Here is an 18606-nt window from a genome sequence, read left to right on the forward strand (position 1 = left end):
GTGCCAGACCAGGAGCACAAACAGCCACTCAGGCTGTGCTGCTGTGATATGCAAAGACCTTGTGTGTGTCCTTGTTGTGGTGACACCAGCTACCCTGCTTTAACACTGCACTACCGCAGACCTGAGAATACAATTGCTGGTTTGGAAGCATAGTCACACGTGTTCCTTTTTGAACACTTTGTCATGAATCACAAACAATGACATCTTCAATATATATGGCCTAGGTATGTGAGTTTGGGGGTCACTCACACATACCTTTTACACCATCGGATATTTTACTGTTTATTTTCATTTCATTTAATGCATATTAATAAAAGTTACATATTAATTTCAGATCACATACTTCTTCTTCTTCCTTCCCCAAATACACCTCTCCATTCATTCTCCACCTGGATGTAGTCATCACCTCACCAGGCGGGTCGGGGGACCCCCGTTCTCCACATAGAGGTGGGACCCCCACATATCAGAAATTTATGGCATATCTCTCAGGTGAGAAGAGTAAAATGAAGACACCCCGCCCCCCCCCAGACAATGAAGACCTGACTCCTGACAACCTGACACATGGCGGATACTGGGGAGACATTGCTGACATCTAACAGGACGTGGTGCACACTATGCAGTCAGTGTTTGATATGAACTGTGAGGTTCTGCAGCAGCTGAGGTGGAGCGGAACATGTAGGGAACATGGAGGGAACATGCAGTGTGATCTCTTATCATCATGTTATAGCGCAGGTGGAGCGGAGCAGAGTGATACATTGTTTTGTGGGATAAGATTCAGTATAAGTTTGTATTTTACTCATTTAACCCCTTCCTGCACAGGACATTTACCGCTCAGGAGTTGTTCACATGACATAGGGAAGACCGGACACCTGCTGCAAAGGCCGGAGACCGGAGAGGACGTCTACCCCGGACATTTAACTACTTAGATGCCGTGGTCAATAGCGACTGCAGAATCTAAGCTGTAAGAAAGAGGGGGGTCCTCTGTGACAGATCATCGGCCCCTCGCGACACGATCACGGGGTATGGATGGCTGTCATGGCAGCCTTTGGTTATGAAGGTCCGCCATCTTTCTTCTCCCATTAACCCCTTAAACGTAATCACGATATACTGCGATATTAGTATTACAGTGTATTGTACCAGCGATCTAATCATCACTAGATCACGTTCCCCAGAAGAGTAATGCCATTTGTTAAAAATAAATAAAGTTTTTAGTTCTCTACAAAATATTATTAAATATAAAATAAAGCCTTTTTCCCATTTTGTCTTTAACCCCTTCCCTCTTTAGCTACTTTTGACCTTCCTGACAGAGCCTCATTTTTCAAATCTGACATGTGTCACTTTATGTGGTAATAACTCCGGAATGCTTTCACCTATCCAAGCGATTCTGAGATTGTTTTCTCGTGACACATTGGACTTTAAGTTACTGGCAAAATTTGCTCGATATGTTCAGTATTTAATTGTGAAAAACACCAAAATTTAGCGAAAAATTACAAAAATTAGCATTTTTCTCAATTTAAATGTATCTGCTTGTAAGACAGGCAGTTATACCACACAAAATTGTTGCTAATTAACATCCCCCATATGTCTACTTTAGATTGGCATTGTTTTTTGAACATCCTTTTATTTTTCTATGACCTCACAAGGCTTAGAACTTTAGCAGCAATTTCTCACATTTTCAAGAAAATTTCAAAAGGCTATTTTTACAGGGGCAGTTCAGTTGTGAAGTGGCTTTGAGGGCCTTATATATTAGAAACCCCCAAAAGTCACCCCATTTTAAAAACTTCACCCCTCAAAGTATTCAAAACAGCATTTAGAAAATGTCTTAACCCTTTACACATGTCACAGGAATTAAAGCAAAGTAGAGGTGAAATTTACAAATTTCATATTTTTTTGCAGAAATACATTTTTAGTACAATTTTTTTTATAACACAGAAGGTTTTACCAGAGAAATGCAACTCAATATTTGTTGCCCAGTTTCTGCAGTTTTAGGAAATATCCCACATGTGGCCGTAGCGTGCTACAGGACTGAAGCACCGGCCTCTGAAGCAAAGGAACACCTAGTGGATTTTGGGGCCTTATTTTTGTTAGAATAAATTTTAGGCATCATGTCAGGTTTGAAGGGCTCTTGCGGTGCCAAAACAGTCAAAATCCCCCAAAAGTGACCCCATCTGGGAAACTACACACCTCAAGGAAATTATCTAGGGGTACAGTGAGCATTTTGACCGCACAGGTTTTTTACAGAAATTATTAGAAGTAGGCCGTGAAAATTAAAATCAACATTTCTTCAAAGAAAATGTAGGTTTAGCGATTTTTTTTCTCATTTCCACAAGGACTAAAGGAGAAAAAGCACCGTAAAATTTGTAAAGCAATTTCTCCCGAGTAAAACAATACCCCACATGTGGTAATAAACGGTTGTTTGGAGACACGGCAGGGCTTAGAAGGGAAAGAGCGCTATTTGGCTTTTGGAGCTCAAGTTTAGCAGGAATGGTTTGCGGAGGCCATGTCACATTTACAAAGCCCCTGAGGGGACAAAACTGTGGAAACCCCCCACAAGTGACCCCATTTTGGAAACTACGCCCATTGAGGAAATTATCTAGGGGTGTAGTGAGCGTTTTGACCCAACAGGTTTTTTGCATAAATTATTGGAAATAGGCCCTGAAAATGACAATCTAAATTTTTTCAAAGAAAATGTAGGTTTAGCTAATTTTTTCTCATTTCCACAAGGACTGAAGGAGAAAAAGCACCGTAAAATTTGTAAACCAATCTCTCCCGAGTAAAACAATGCCCCACATGTGGTAATAAACGGTTGTTTGGAGACACGGCAGGGCTGAGAAGGGAAAGAGCGCTATTTGGCTTTTGGAGCTCAAGTTTAGCAGGAATGGTTTGCGGAGGCCATGTCACATTTACGAAGTCCCTGAGGAGACAAAACAGTGGAAACCCCCCACAAGTGACCCCATTTTGGAGACTACACCCATTGAGGAAATTATCTAGGGGTATAGTGAGCTCTTTGACCCCACAGGTTTTTTGCAGAAATTATTGGAAGTAGGCCCTGAAAATAAAAATCAACATTTTTTCAAAGAAAATGTAGGTTTAGCTTATTTTTACTCATTTCCACAAGGACTGAAGGAGAAAAAGCACCACAAAATTTGTAAAGCAATTTCTCCCGAGTAAAACAATACCCCACATGTGGTAATAAACGGCTGTTGAGACACGGCTTGGCTTAGAAGGGAAAGAGCGCTATTTGGCTTTTGGAGATCACATTGAGCAGGAATGGTTTGCGGAGGCCATGTCACATTTGCAAAGCCCCTGAGGGGACAAAACAATGAAAACGCCCAAAAAGTGACACCATTTAGGAAACTACACCTCTTGAGGAATTCATCTAGGGGCGTAGTGAGCATTTTGACCCCACAGATGTTTCATAGAATTTATTAGAATTGGGCAGTGAAAATAAAAACAATCCTTTTTCTTCAATAAGACGTAGCTTTAGCGCAATTTTTTTCATTTTCGCAACAAATAAAGGAAAAAAATAACCCAACATTTGTAAAGCAATTTCTACCGAGTACGGCAATACCCCATATGTGGTCATAAAATGCTGTTTGGGCACACGGCAGGGCTCAGAAGGGAAGGACCGCCATTTGGAGTGCAGATGTTGCTGGATTGGTTTCTGGGCGCCTGTGGGCCCAAAACAGTGGAAACCCCCCAGAAGTGACCCAATTTTGGAAACTACACCCCTCAATGCATTTACCTACGGGTGTAGTGAGCATGTTAACCCTGCAGGTGTTTTGTAGAAATTAGTGTGAACTCGATGTTGCAGAGTGAAAATGGGATTTTTTCCACAGATATGTGGACAATATGTGGTGCCCGGCTTGTGCCACCATAACAAGACAGCTCTCTATTTATTATGCTGGGTTTCCTGGTTTTAGAAACACCCTACATGTGGCCCTAATCTCTTGCCTGGACAGTCGACCAGGCTCAGGAGTGAAAGCATACCATGTAAAATTGAGGCCTAATTTGGCGATTTACAAAGTATTGGTTCACAACTGCAGAGGCTCAGATGTGAAATAATAAAAAAAAAACCCTGGGAAGTGACCCCATTATGGAAACTGCACCCCTCAAGGCATTTATTAACCCCTTCCCGCTCCTTGACGTACTATTACGTCATGGCAGCTGTATCGTTCGCGCTCCATGCCGTAATAGTACGTCTCGGGAGTAACGGCCGTTTCGGCCGTCCTCCCGACACATACAGGAGCTGTGACGCTGCTGTCTTGTTCAGCAGCTGTCACAGCTCCTACAGCGGGGACCGATCGCTGTGTCCCCGCTGATAACCCCTTAAAAGCTGCGTTCTATAGAGATCGCGGATTTTTGGGGGTTAAGCTGCCATCGCCGGCCTGCTACACGATAGCGGCCGGCGATGGTGACTATGGCAACCGGACACCAAACAATGGCGTCCGGCTATGCCATAGACGGAAGCCTAGTGGGTCCTGACAACGTCAGGACCCACTATGCTTGCTGTCAGTGAGTAGCTGACAGTTCTAAAACACTGCACTACGCATGTAGTGCAGTGTATTAGAATAGCGATCAGAGCCTCCTGCCCTCATGTCCCCTAGTGGGACAAAGTAATAAAGTTAAAAAAAAGTTAAAAAAAGATGTGTAAAAATAAGAAAATAAAAGATTTAAAAGTATTAAAAGTAAAAATCCCCCTTTTTCCCTTATCAGTCCTTTATTATTAATAAAAATATATAAACAAACAAATAAACTATACATAATTGGTATCGCCGCGTCCGTAACGGCCTGAACTACAAAATTATTTCATTATTTATCCCGCACGGTGAACGCCGTAAAATAAAATAATAATAAACCGAACCACAATCACAATTCTTTGGTCACTTCACCTCCCAAAAAATGGAATAAAAAGAGATCAAAAAGTCGCATGTACCGAAAAATGGTCCTGATCGAAACTACAGTGCGTTACGCAAAACATAAGTCCTCGCACGGCTTTACTGATTGAAAAATAAAAACGTTATGGCTCTTAGAATAAGGTAACACAAAAAGTGAACGATTTTTTACCAAACGTATTTTATTGTGCAAACGCCATAAGACATAAAAAAAAACTATAAACATCTGGTATCGCCGTGATCGTATCGCCCCGCAGAATAAAGTGAATATGTCATTTATAGCGCACGGTGAACGCTGTAAAAAAACAATAAAAAAAAAACAATCGTACAATTGCTGTTTTTTAGTCACCACGCCACCTAAAAATAGAATAAAAACCTGATCAAAAAGCCGCATGCACCCCAAGAAAACTACAATGGATTCCTCAAGGGGTCTAGTTTCCAAATTGGGGTCACTTTTGGGGGTTCCCAATGTTTTGGCACCACAAGACCTCTTCAAACCGGACATGGTGCCTAATAAAAAAGAGGCTTCAAAATCCACTAGGTGCTCCTTTGCTTCGGAGGCCGGCGCTTCAGTCCATTACCACACTAGGGCCACATGTGGGATATTTCTCAAAACTTCAGAATCTGGGCAATACGTATTAAGTTGCGTTTCACTGATAAATCCTTTTGTGTTATAAAAAAAATGGTATAAAGAGGATTTTCTGACAAAAAAAAAATGTAAATTTCACCTCTACTTTGCTCGAAATTTTTGTGAAACACCTAAAGGGTTCATAAACTTTCTAAATGCTGTTGTGAATACTTTGAGGGGTCTAGTTTCTAAAATGAGGTATGTGATAGGGGTTTCTAATATATGGGCCCCTCAAAGCAACTTCAGAACTGAACTGGAACCTAAAAAAATAAATAAATGAGGCAATACTTCGCTTCTTACATTATACTGATAATGAGCCGTGCCCACCCCGAGATGACCCCAGTTTTGACCGTTTGTATAAACGGAGACCCCTATTAGACCATTTCAGTGCCCGGTTTTCCCAAGCATACACCCCCGAGAAGTGTATTTCTATTGATGAGTCCCTGGTACATTTTAAAGGGAGGGTTCAATTCCGCCAGTACCTGCCGGGTAAGAGGGCAAGGTATGGCGTGAAGATGTATAAGCTGTGAGAGTGCATCAGGGTATACCTACAGGTTTAGGATATATGAAGGAAAGGCCACCCCTAAACCAGACTGCATCCTGGACTACAATAGGTACATGGGAGGGATGGACTTGTAAGATCAAATCCTGAAGCCCTACAGCGCCATGCGGTGTGGTATAAGAAGCTGGCCAGGCACATCATACAGATGGCATTGTACAATGCGTACATGCTACGTCGATGTGCAGGCCAGACGGGAACTTTCCTGGAATTTCAAGAGGTGATTATCAAGAACCTAATCTTTAGGGACCAAGAAGGGGGGGGCACCCAGTACTTCTGGAAGCGAGCCCACACGCATCGTACCAGGGCAACACTTTCCAGGAGAAGTTCCCCAAACTGGCAAGAAGGGAAAAAGTCAAAAGAGGTGCAAAGTCTGCTATAAGAGGGCGATAATGGATGACACAATATATCAATGTGACACGTGTCCCGAATAACCAGAGCTCTGTATGAAAGTGTTTTAAAATTTATCATAGATCCCTTGGTTTATAATTTACCCCAATTTTACTTACCCTGATGCACTCCACACAGCTTATCCCCCCTCGTCTTTCCCCTCTGGGCCCTGCTGTGTGTCCAGGCAGCTGATAACAGCCACATGTAGGGTATTGCCATACCCGGGAGAACCCACATTACAGTTTATGGGGTGTAGGTCTCCGGTCAAAATGCTCACTACACCTCTAGATGAATGCCTTAAGGGTGTAGTTTTTAAAACGGGGTCACTTCTTGCGGGTTTCAACTGTACTGGTACCACAGGGGCTTCTGCATACATGACTTCGCACTAGAAAATCCCCAGTAGGCCAAATGGTGGTCCTTTCCTTCTGAGCCCTCCCATGGGCCCAAACGGCAGTTTATCACAACAAATGGGGTATTGCGGCACTCAGAACAAATTGCGCAACAGAATGGGGTATTTTGTTTCTTGTGAAAATAAGAAATTTTCAGCCAAAACTACATATTATTTGAAAAAAATAATTTTGTTTTCATTCCCAGCCCAATTCAAATAAGTTCTGTGAAAAAACTATGGGGTCAAAATGGTCACAACACCCATAAATGAATTCCTTGAGGGGTGTAGTTTCCAAAATGGGGTCATTTGTGGTGGGTTTCTATTTCTTTGATACCTCTGGGGCTCTGCAAATGCGACATGGCACCCGAAAACCAATCCAGCAAAATCTGTACTCCAAAGAACACACAGCGCTCCTTTCCTTCTGAGCCCTCCCATGGGCTCAAACGGCAGTTTATCACCACAAATGGGGTATTGCCGCACTCAGGACAAATTGGGCTACAAAATGGAGTATTTTATTTCTTGTGAAAATAAGAATTTTTGAGCTAAAATGACATATTATTGGAAAAAATATATATTTTTTTAATTCCCAGCCCAATTCAAATAAGTTCTGTGAAAAAACTATGGGGTCTAAATGGTCACATTACCCATAAATGAATTCCTTGAGGGGTGTAGTTTCCAAAATGGGGTCACTTTTGGTGGGTTTCCATTGCTTTGATACCTCTGAGGCTCTGCAAATGCGACATGGCACCCGAAAACCAATCCAACAAAATCTGGACTCCAACAAAAATATAGCGCTCCTTTCCTTCTGAGCCCTCCCATGGTCCCAAACGGCAGTTTATCACCACAAATGGGGTATTGCCACACTAAGGACAAATTGGGCAAAAAAATGGGGTATTTTGTTCCCTGTGAAAATAAGAAATTTTGATCACAAATGACATTTTATTTGAAAAAATGACATTTTTTTCATTTCAGAGCCCAATTCAAATACGTGCTGTGAAAAAACTGTGCGGTCAAAATGGTAACAACAACCCTAAATGAATTCCTTGAGGGGTGTAGTTTCCAAAATGGGGTCACTATTGGGGGATTCCTACTGTTTTGACACCTCAACACCTCTTCAAACCTGGCATGCTGCCTAAAATATATTCTAATAAAAAAGAGGACTCAAAATGCACTAGGTGCTTCTTTGCTTCTAGGGCTTGTGTTTTAGTCCACGAGCGCAGTAGGGCCACATGTGGGACATTTCTAAAAACTGCAGAATCTGGACAATACATATTTAGTAGTGTTTCTCTGGTAAAACCTTCTGTGTTACAGAAAAAAAAATGAATAAAATTGAAATTCAGCAAGAAAAATGAAATTTGCAAATTTCACCTCCACTTTGCTTTAATTCCTGTGAAATGCCTGAAGGGTTAAAAAACTTTCTAACTGCTGTTTTGAATACTTTGAGGGGTCTAGATTTTAAAATGGGGTGTTTTATCAGGGTTTCTAATACATAGGCCCCACAAAGCCACTTCAGAACTCAAGAGGTACCTTAAAAAAAAGGCTTTTGAAATTTTCTTAAAAATATGAGAAATTGCTGTTTATGTTCTAAGCCTTGTAATGTCCAAGAAAAATAAAAGAATGTTCAAAAAACGATGCCAATCTAAAGTAGACATATGGGAAATGTGAACTAGTAACTATTTTGGGTGGTATAACCGTCTGTTTTACAAGCAGATGCATTTAAATTCTGAAAAATGCAATTTTTTCAAAATTTTCTCTACATTTTGCAATTTTTCACCAATAAACACTGAATATATCGACCAAATTTTACCACGAACATGAAGCCCAATGTGTCACGAGAAAACAATCTCAGAATCGCTTGGGTAGGTTTAAGCATTCCGACGTTATTACCACATAAAGTGAAATATGTCAGATTTGAAAAATGGGCTCTGAGCCTTAAGGCCAAAACTAGGCTGCGTCCTTAAGGGGTTAAGGGGTGTAGTGAGCATTTTCACCCCACAGGTCTTTTCCATAAATGAATGCGCTGCGGATGGTGCAAATTAAAAATTTATATTTTTCCCTAGATATGCCATTCAGTGGCAAATATGTCGTGCCCAGCTTATGCCACTGGAGACACACACCCCAAAAATTGCTAAAAGGTTTCTCCCGGGTATGACGGTGCCATATATGTGGAAGGAAACTGCTGTTTGGGCACGCTGTAGGGTTCAGATGGGAGGAAATGCCATTTGGCTTTTGGAGCGTGGATTTTGCTTGGTAGTAGTTTTGTTTGGAGTCTTACTGGTGTTTCCGTTTATAATGTAGGGCATATGTAAGCCGGGCGGAGTATATAAGGGGCATAGTCAGGTGGTATAATAACGGGGTAAAAAAAAACAATAAAATAATCCATAGATGTGGGTTACGCTGTGAAGCAATCCTTTCCGCACAGGCCAGTGTCGCACTGATAAATGGTGTCATTTCTTATCCCCCTTTTGGTCCACACTCCGCGCCTTTGTAGTTTGGGGAATTTTGCTAGGAAGTGTTGTCCTGGTATAATACGGGCACCGTCGCTTCCAGCGGATATGTTTGGGCCCTCCCTTTCCTGGTTCCCTAATTTTAGGTCCTTGAAAAATCGCCTCTTCAAACAGAAGAAATGTTCCCCTCGGGCACAACTGCATATTTTTTTATTTCCTGACTTATTGGAGCCATAACTAATTTTATTTTTCATAGACGTAGCGGTATGAGGGCTGGTTTGTTGCGGGACGAGCTGTAGTTATTATTGGTACCATTTTGGGTACATGCAACTTTTTGATCACCTTTTATCCTATTTTTTGGGATGCCAGGTAAACAAAAAAACGCAATTCTGGCACAGCTTTTTTCGGTTTTTTTTATACAGCGTTCACCATGCGTTATAAATTACATGTTAACTTTATTCTGCAGGTCAGTCCGATTCCGACGATACCTAATTTATAGAACTTTTTCATGTTTTACAACTTTTTGCACAATAAAATTACTTTTGTAAAAAGAATGTATTTTTTCTGTCGCCAAGTTGTGAGAACCATAACTTTTTCATTTTTTTGTCGACGGAGCTGTGTGAGGGCTTGTTTTTTGCGGGACAAGCTATAGTTTTTATAGGTACCATTTTTGGATACGTGCGACTTTTTGATCACTTTTTATTCTAATATTTGTAGGGCAAAGTGACCAAAAAACAGAAACTCTGGTAACGTTTTTTACGTTTTTTTTTACGCTGTTCACCGCGTGCAATAAATAATATAATATTTTGATACCTCCGGTCGTTACGGTCGTGGCGATACCAAATATATATGGTTTATTATTATTTTTCAATAATAAAGGACTTGATAAGAGTAAAAGGGGATTGTGTTTTATTTGATTACTTGAAACTTTTACTGTTTTCAAACTTTTATTTTTTGCACTTTTTTTTACACTTTTTTATACTTTTTCTCAAGTCCCACTAGGGGACTTGAAGGTCCAACGGTCGGATTATTTTTTTTCTAATACACTGCACTACCTATGTAGTGCAATGTATTAGATCTGTCAGTCATTCACTGACAGCAAGCCGATTAGGCTTCGCCTCCCGGCGGGGCCTAAATTGGCTTCCGTAATGGCAGAGTAGGACCATTGTGTCTCCTGTTGCCATAACAGCAGTCGCCAGTCCCGATTGCCTGTCAGGGCTGGCGATCTGCTAGTAACCGCTACGATGCAGCAATCGCTTTCGATTGCTGCATCGAAGGGGTTAATGGCAGGGATCGGAGCTAGCTCCGGTTCCTGCCGTTACAGGTGGATGTCAGCTGTACAGTACAGCTGACTTCCACCGCTGATGACGCCGGATCAGCTCCTGACCCGGCGCCATCTTGCCGGCAGCTACGGAAGCCGATCAGGCTCCGCCGCCGGGCGGATCTTGACCGGCTTCGGTGCTAGGCAGACCGGGAGGCCAGTATTAGGCCTCCGGTTGCCATTGCAGCCACCGGAACCCCGGCAATTTCATTACTGGGGTTCCGATGAGCTGCAAACACCTTAAGTGCAGCGATCACGTTTAAGCGCTGTACTTAAGGGGTTAATGGCGGGGATCGAAGCTAATTTCGGTCCCCGCCGTTACAGCCGGATGTCAGCTGTAAGATACAGCTGAGATCCGGTGATGATGGCACCGGCTCAGCTTCTGAGCCGGTCCCAAACATTCGGCGTACATGTACGGCAAGATGCGGGAAGTCAATGCTTTCCATGACGTACATGTACGGCAAATGTCGGGAAGGGGTTAAACGAACGGAAAAAACACAAATAATAAACATAACTGGTATCACCGCATCCGTAAACACAAGGATTACAATAAAATTTTATTTACCCTCACGGTGAACGCTGTAGGAAAAAAACCAAACAAACGTAGTAAAAAGTGATCAAAAACTGAAGGTCGTCCTACAACAAAAAGCCCTCACTCCGCTCCTTTTCCAGAGACACTTAGGGTGTGGCTTCCTTGGTGGGTGTGTCTTATGGAGCATGACTTATCTGGTGGGTGGGGATTATGGGGTGTGGCTTAACTGGTAGGTGTGGCAAATGGGTGTGACTTATCCGGTGGGTGTGGGTTATGGGGCGTGACTTTCTTCCCAGAAGTTATCCATACAAATAAACAGACAAAATATTCCCCACTAGTTTGTCTGACAACCACTCTGGTGGCCGGTATCTCTCTACTTATCTGGCTGTTTACAGGCAGGTGATGTCTCACTTTATCACTAGGCCGAGGTGATATGTGCTGACACCCCCCCCCCTGTACATAGTGCCACACACATCCCACTGTACATAGTGCCACACATAACCCACTGTACATAGTGCCACACATAACGCACTGTACATAGTGCCACACATAACCCACTGTACATAGTGCCACACATAACCCACTGTACATAGTGCCACACATAACCCACTGTACATAGTGCCACACATAACCCACTGTACATAGTGCCACACATAACCCACTGTACATAGTGCCACACATAACCCACCGTACATAGTGCCACACCTAAACCTTGTAGATAGGGCCAAACACACACCCCTGTAGATAATGCCACACCCCCCTATAGATGGTTCCACACACACAGCCCCCTGTAGATGGTGCCACACACACAGCCCCCTGTAGATGGTGCCACACACACAGCCCCCTGTAGATGGTGCCACACATAACCCACTGTACATAGTGCAACACATAACCCACTGTACATAGTGCCACATATAACCCACTGTACATAGTGCCACACATAACCCACTGTACATAGTGCCACATATAACCCACTGTACATAGTGCCACATATAACCCTCTGTACATAGTGCCACACATAAACCTTGTAGATAGGGCCAAACACACACACACACACCTGTAGATAATGCCAGGGGCGTAACTAGGAAAGACTGGGCCCCATAGCAAACTTTTGACTGGGGCCCCCCCTCCCCTGTGTGTCAGACAACCCCCCCCTTGTAGATAGTGCCTTTTTTACATACCCCCTGTAGATAACGCCATACAGTCCCCCCTGTAGATAACGCTATACAGTCCCCCTGTAGATAACGCCATACAGTCCCCCTCTGTAGATAACGCCATACAGCCCCCCTATAGAGAACGCCATACAGCCCCCCCCCTGTAGGGAACGCCATACAGCTCCCCCTGTAGGGAACGCCATACAGCGCCCCCCCTGCAGGGAACGCCATACAGCGCCCCCCCTGCAGGGAACGCCATGCAGCGCCCCCCCCCTGCAGGGAACGCCATACAGCGCCCCCCCCCTGCAGGGAACGCCATACACATCCCCCCCCTGCAGGGAACGCCATACAGCGCCCCCCCTGCAGGGAACGCCATACAGCGCCCCCCCCCTGCAGGGAACGCCATACAGCGCCCCCCCTGCAGGGAACGCTATACAGCGCCCCCCCTGCAGGGAACGCCATACAGCGCCCCCCCCCTGCAGGGAACGCTATACAGCGCCCCCCCTGCAGGGAACGCCATACAGCGCCCCCCCCTGCAGGGAACGCCATACAGCCCCCCCCCCCCAAAAAAAAAGTGTGTCCTACAAATAACATGCATCCCCTATCCACAGGATAGGGGATACATGTGTGATCGCTGGCATTGATAGGGAAAACAGGAGACTGAAAGTCCCCCACGTTCTCCATGACTAACCTCTGACTTCCGGCGTCTGCGCAGCTCAATAAAAATGAAAGGAGCGCTGGTCACGCATGCGCACAAGCGCGATCGGCGCTCCATTCATTTCTATGGAGCTGCCGACACAGACCCCGGAAGTCCGAGGTATGTGATGGAGAACTTCAGGGGACTTTCAGTCCCCCGTTCTCCTTATTGCTGCCAGCGATCACACATGTATCCCCTGTCCTGTGTATGTCCTGTGGAGAGGGGATACATGTCTTTTGTTTAATGGCAGAGCGGGAGATACCTCCCTGCTCTGCCGTACTGTTCAGTGGCGTCCCGCTGTAGCAGCCATAACGGCTGCTAGCGGAGCCTGCGGCCATGGTGGGGATATAAACCATTCCTAAGCACTAATAATATACATGTGTTTTTATATATTTATGTGTATTTTCCTATTTTTTATAAATGTATGTTTATGTATATGTATTTTTTGTATGTGTATATATATATATATATATATATATATATATATATATATATTTTGTCAGACCAACAGAGTTGTTATTAGATATATATTTCTTGACAATTTAATGTAATTGATTCTCCTTCTTCCGTTACACATTTCTATTACGGATTCCGGTTTTTTGATTGCATTTTATAGTATGCATGTGTTTATTCACTACTTTAAATATGGAGTTTGAAGGACTCACTATTCTGTTATATTCATATATCGTTTTTCTTTCCCCTGGACATGTAATAATTTGTTTGATAACGATTTATTCTAAGATAGTCTTTCGATACACCTGTCATTCATGACGTCATATTTAACCTTTTGACCTTTCTTCCCCCTCCTCCCCTGATCCTCATTTCCTTCCTGTTTGTTTAACATTCACAGGTATATAAGTAACCCCTTTGTATATGTTTTTAACGGCCTGAGGAAGACACTGGTTCAGTGTTGAAACGCGTAGCCCTTCATGTGTTCAATAAATATCTTTATATATATTTCCTACCATTATTGACTATCCACTCCAGCCACGCAGCAGCGCCGTATAGGGCCCTAGTTACACGACAGGGATTCCCGGCCATGTGACGGACGATTTTTGACACGGCCACAGTAGGAACAATAGACCCCAAATGGGGCAATTTACACAGCCGATTTTTTGAGAGCCCGGGCCATCAAAAAATGGAGCATGTCCTATTTTCGGCCATTCTCCCAGGCCGCACAGCTCCCATAGAAGTCTATGGGGCCGTATAAAGAACGGCTGTCACTCGGATGTGATCCGAGCAACGGCCGTGCTTTCTGCCGTTCATTTGCTCTCTTCTCCATCTCACAGTGCGAAGTGCATGTCAGGAGGAGGAGGGTATTTTTTTGCTCCCTATAGGAGCGGAATCCCCAATCCCCGGCCACAGCGTTGCCGAAGCTGTGGCTGGGGATTCCGCTCCAGCAGAAGTCCCTGACTTCACTGTCTATATAAGGACAGTGACGGCAGGGACTTCGCTTGGCCCAGTCCCCTACTCCTGAAACGGAATCTCCAGCGCTGTTGCCGGTGTTTCCACTCCAGGAGTAGTCCCTGACTCCACTGTCCATATAAGGACATTGAAGTCAGCCTTCTCCTGGAATGGTCTATGTAGCACCACCTACAGGGGGCTGTGTGGCGCTACCTACAGGGAGCTGTGTGGCACTACCTACAGGGAGGGCTGTGTGGAATTACCAACAGGGGGAGCTGTGTGGCACTGCCTACAGGGGGCTATGTGGCACTACCTACAGGGGAGCTGTGTGGCACTACCTACAGGGGGGGCTGTGTGGCACTACCTACAGGGGGGCTGTGTGGAACTACCTACAGGGGGCTATGTGGCACTACCTACAGGGGGGCTGTGTGGCATTACCTAAAGGGGGCTGTGTGGCACTACCTACAGGGGGGCTGTGTGGCACTACCTACAGGGGGCTGTGTGGCATTACCTACAGGGGGCTGTGTGGCACTACCTACAGGGGGCTGTGTGGCACTACCTACAGGGGGCTGTGTGGCACTACCTACAGGAGGGCTGTGTGGCATTGCCTACAGGGGGCTGTGTGGCATTACCTACAAGGGGGGACTGTGTGGAATTACCTACAAGGGGGGGCTGTGTGGCATTACCTACAGGGGGCTGTGTGGCATTACCTACAGGGGGGCTGTGTGGCATTACCTACAGGGGGGCTATGTGGCATTACCTACAGGGGGGCTGTGTGGCATTACCTACAGGGGACTGTGTGGCATTACCTACAAGGGGCTGTGTGGCATTACCTACAGGGGACTGTGTGGCATTACCTACAGGGGGCTGTGTGGCATTACCAACAGGGGGCTGTGAGGAATTACCTACAGGGGGCTGTGTGGCATTACCTACAGGGGGCTGTGTGGCACTACCTACAGGGGGCTGTGTGGCATTACCTACAGGGGACTGTGTGGCATTACCTACAGGGGGGATGTGCGGCACTACCAACAGGGGGCTGTGTGGCATTACCTACAGGGGGCTGTGTGGCATTACCTACAGGGGGCTGTGTGGCATTACCTACAGGGGGCTGTATGGCATTACCTACAGGGGGCTGTATGGCATTACCTACAGGGGGCTGTGTGACATTACCTACAGGGGGCTGTGTGGCATTACCTACAGGGGGCTGTGTGGCATTACCTACAGGGGGCTGTGTGGCGCTACCTACAGGGAGCTGTGTGGCACTACCTACAGGGAGGGCTGTGTGGAATTACCAACAGGGGGAGCTGTGTGGCACTGCCTACAGGCGGGGCTGTGTGGCACTACCTACAGGGGGCTATGTGGCACTACCTACAGGGGGGCTGTGTGGCACTACCTACAGGGGGGCTGTGTGGCACTACCTACAGGGGGGGCTGTGTGGCACTACCTACAGGGGGCTGTGTGGCACTACCTACAGGGGGCTGTGTGGCACTACCTACAGGGGGCTGTGTGGCACTACCTACAGGGGGCTGTGTGGCACTACCTACAGGGGGCTGTGGGGCACTACCTACAGGGGGGCTGTGTGGCATTACCTACAGGGGGCTGTGTGGCACTACCTACAGGGGGGCTGTGTGGCACTACCTACAGGGGGCTGTGTGGCACCACCTACAGGGGGCTGTGTGGTATTACCTACAAGGGGGGGCTGTGTGGCATTACCTACAGGGGGCTGTGTGGCATTACCTACAAGGGGGGGCTGTGTGGTATTACCTACAGGGGGCTGTGTGGCGCTACCTACAGGGGGGCTGTGTGGCATTACCTACAGGGGGGCTATGTGGCATTACCTACAGGGGGGCTGTGTGGCATTACCTACAGGGGGGCTGTGTGGCATTACCTACAGGGGGCTGTGTGGCATTACCTACAGGGGACTGTGTGGCATTACCTACAGGGGGGATGTGCGGCACTACCAACAGGGGGCTGTGTGGCATTAGCTACAGGGGGCTGTATGGCATTACCTACAGGGGGCTGTGTAGCATTACCTACAGGGGGCTGTGTGGCATTACCTACAGGGGGCTGTGTGGCACTACCTACAGGGGGCTGTGTGGCACTACCAACAGGGGGCTGTGTGGCATTACCTACAGGGGGCTGTATGGCATTACCTACAGGGGGCTGTGTGGCATTACCTACAGGGGGCTGTGTGGCATTACCTACAGGGGCTGTGTGACATTACCTACAGGGGGCTGTGTGGCATTACCTACAGGGGGCTGTGTGGCATTACCTACAGGGGGCTGTGTGGCATTACCTACAGGGGGCTGTGTGGCATTACCTACAGGGGGCTGTGTGGCACTACCTACAGGGGGCTGTGTGGCATTACCTACAGGGGGCTGTGTGGCACTACCTACAGGGGGCTGTGTGGCACTACCTACAGGGGGCTGTGTGGCACTACCTACAGGGGGCTGTGTGGCACTACCTACAGGGGGGCTGTGTGGCACTACCTACAGGGGGGCTGTGTGGCACTACCTACAGGGGGGGCTGTGTGGCACTACCTACAGGGGGGGCTGTGTGGCACTACCTACAGGGGGGCTGTGTGGCACTACCTACAGGGGGCAATGTGGCACTACCTACAGGGGGCTGTGTGGCATTACCTACAGGGGGCTGTGTGGCATTACCTACAGGGGGGCTGTGTGGCACTACCTACAGGGGGTTGTGTGGCATTACCTACAGGGGGCTGTGTGGCATTACCTACAGGGGGCTGTGTGGCACTACCTACAGGGGGGCTGTGTGGCACTGCCTACAGGGGGCTGTGTGGCATTACCTACAAGGGGGGGCTGTGTGGCATTACCTACAGGGGGCTGTGTGGCATTACCTACAGGGGGGCTGTGTGGCATTACCTACAGGGGGGCTATGTGGCATTACCTACAGGGGGGCTATGTGGCATTACCTACAGGGGGGCTATGTGGCATTACCTACAGGGGGGCTGTGTGGCATTACCTACAGGGGGCTGTGTGGCATTACTTACAGGGGGGCTGTGTGGCACTACCTACAGGGGGCTGTGTGGCACTACCTACAGGGGGCTGTGTGACATTACCTACAGGGGGCAATGTGGCACTACCTACAGGGGGGCTGTGTGGCATTACCCACAGGGGGCTGTGTGGCATTACCTACAGGGGGGCTGTGTGGCACTACCAACAGGGGGCTGTGTGGCATTACCTACAGGGGGCTGTGTGGCATTACCTATAGGGGGCTGTGTGGCACTACCTACAGGGGGGCTGTGTGGCATTACCTACAGGGGGCTGTGTGGCACTACCTACAGGGGGCTGTGTGGCATTACCTACAGGGGGGCTGTGTGGCATTACCTACAGGGGGCTGTGTGGCACTACCTACAGGGGGCTGTGTGGCATTACCTACAGGGAGCTGTGTGGCACTACCTACAGGGGGCTGTGTGGCATTACCTACAGGGGGCTGTGTGGCACTACCTACAGGGGGGCTGTGTGGAACTACCTACAGGGGGGCTGTGTGGCATTATCTACAGGGGGCTGTGTGGCATTACCTACAGGGGGCTGTGTGGCACTACATACAGGGGGCTGTGTGGCACTACATACAGGGGGCTGTGTGGCTCTACCTACAGGGGGCTGTGTGGCACTACCTACAGGGGGCTGTGTGGCACTACCTACAGGGGGCTGTGTGGCACTACATACAGGGGGCTGTGTGGCTCTACCCACAGGGGGCTGTGTGGCACTACCTACAGGGGGCTGTGTGACATTATCTACAGGGGGCTGTGTGACATTACCTACAGGCGGCTGTGTGGCATTACCTACAGGGGGCTGTGTGGCATTACCTACAGGGGGCTGTGTGGCATTGCCTACAGGGGGCTGTGTGGCATTACCTACAGGGGGCTGTGTGGCATTACCTACAGGGGGCTGTGTGGCATTACCTACAGGGGGCTGTGTGGCATTACCTACAGGGGGCTGTGTGGCATTATCTACAGGGGGCTGTGTAGCACTACCTACAGGGGGCTGTGTGGCATTACCTATAAGGGGGGCTGTGGCATTATCTACAGGGGGGCTGTGTGGCATTACCTGCAGGGGGCTGTGTGACATTATCTACAGGGGGCTGTGTGGCATTACCTATAAGGGGGGCTGTGGCATTATCTACAGGGGGCTGTGTGGCATTACCTACAGGGGACTGTGTAGCATT

General features: G+C 47.1%; 1 protein-coding gene across 1 annotated transcript in view; it reads right to left on the reverse strand.

Moving 5' to 3' along the window:
• Nucleotides 1–18606, reverse strand: part of LOC142664704 (uncharacterized) — a 358460-nt gene that overhangs the window by 301467 nt on the left and 38387 nt on the right. The window lies entirely within an intron of this gene.

This window comes from Rhinoderma darwinii, chromosome 1 (assembly GCF_050947455.1).
Source record: "Rhinoderma darwinii isolate aRhiDar2 chromosome 1, aRhiDar2.hap1, whole genome shotgun sequence".
In the NCBI taxonomy this organism is placed as follows: domain Eukaryota; kingdom Metazoa; phylum Chordata; class Amphibia; order Anura; family Rhinodermatidae; genus Rhinoderma; species Rhinoderma darwinii.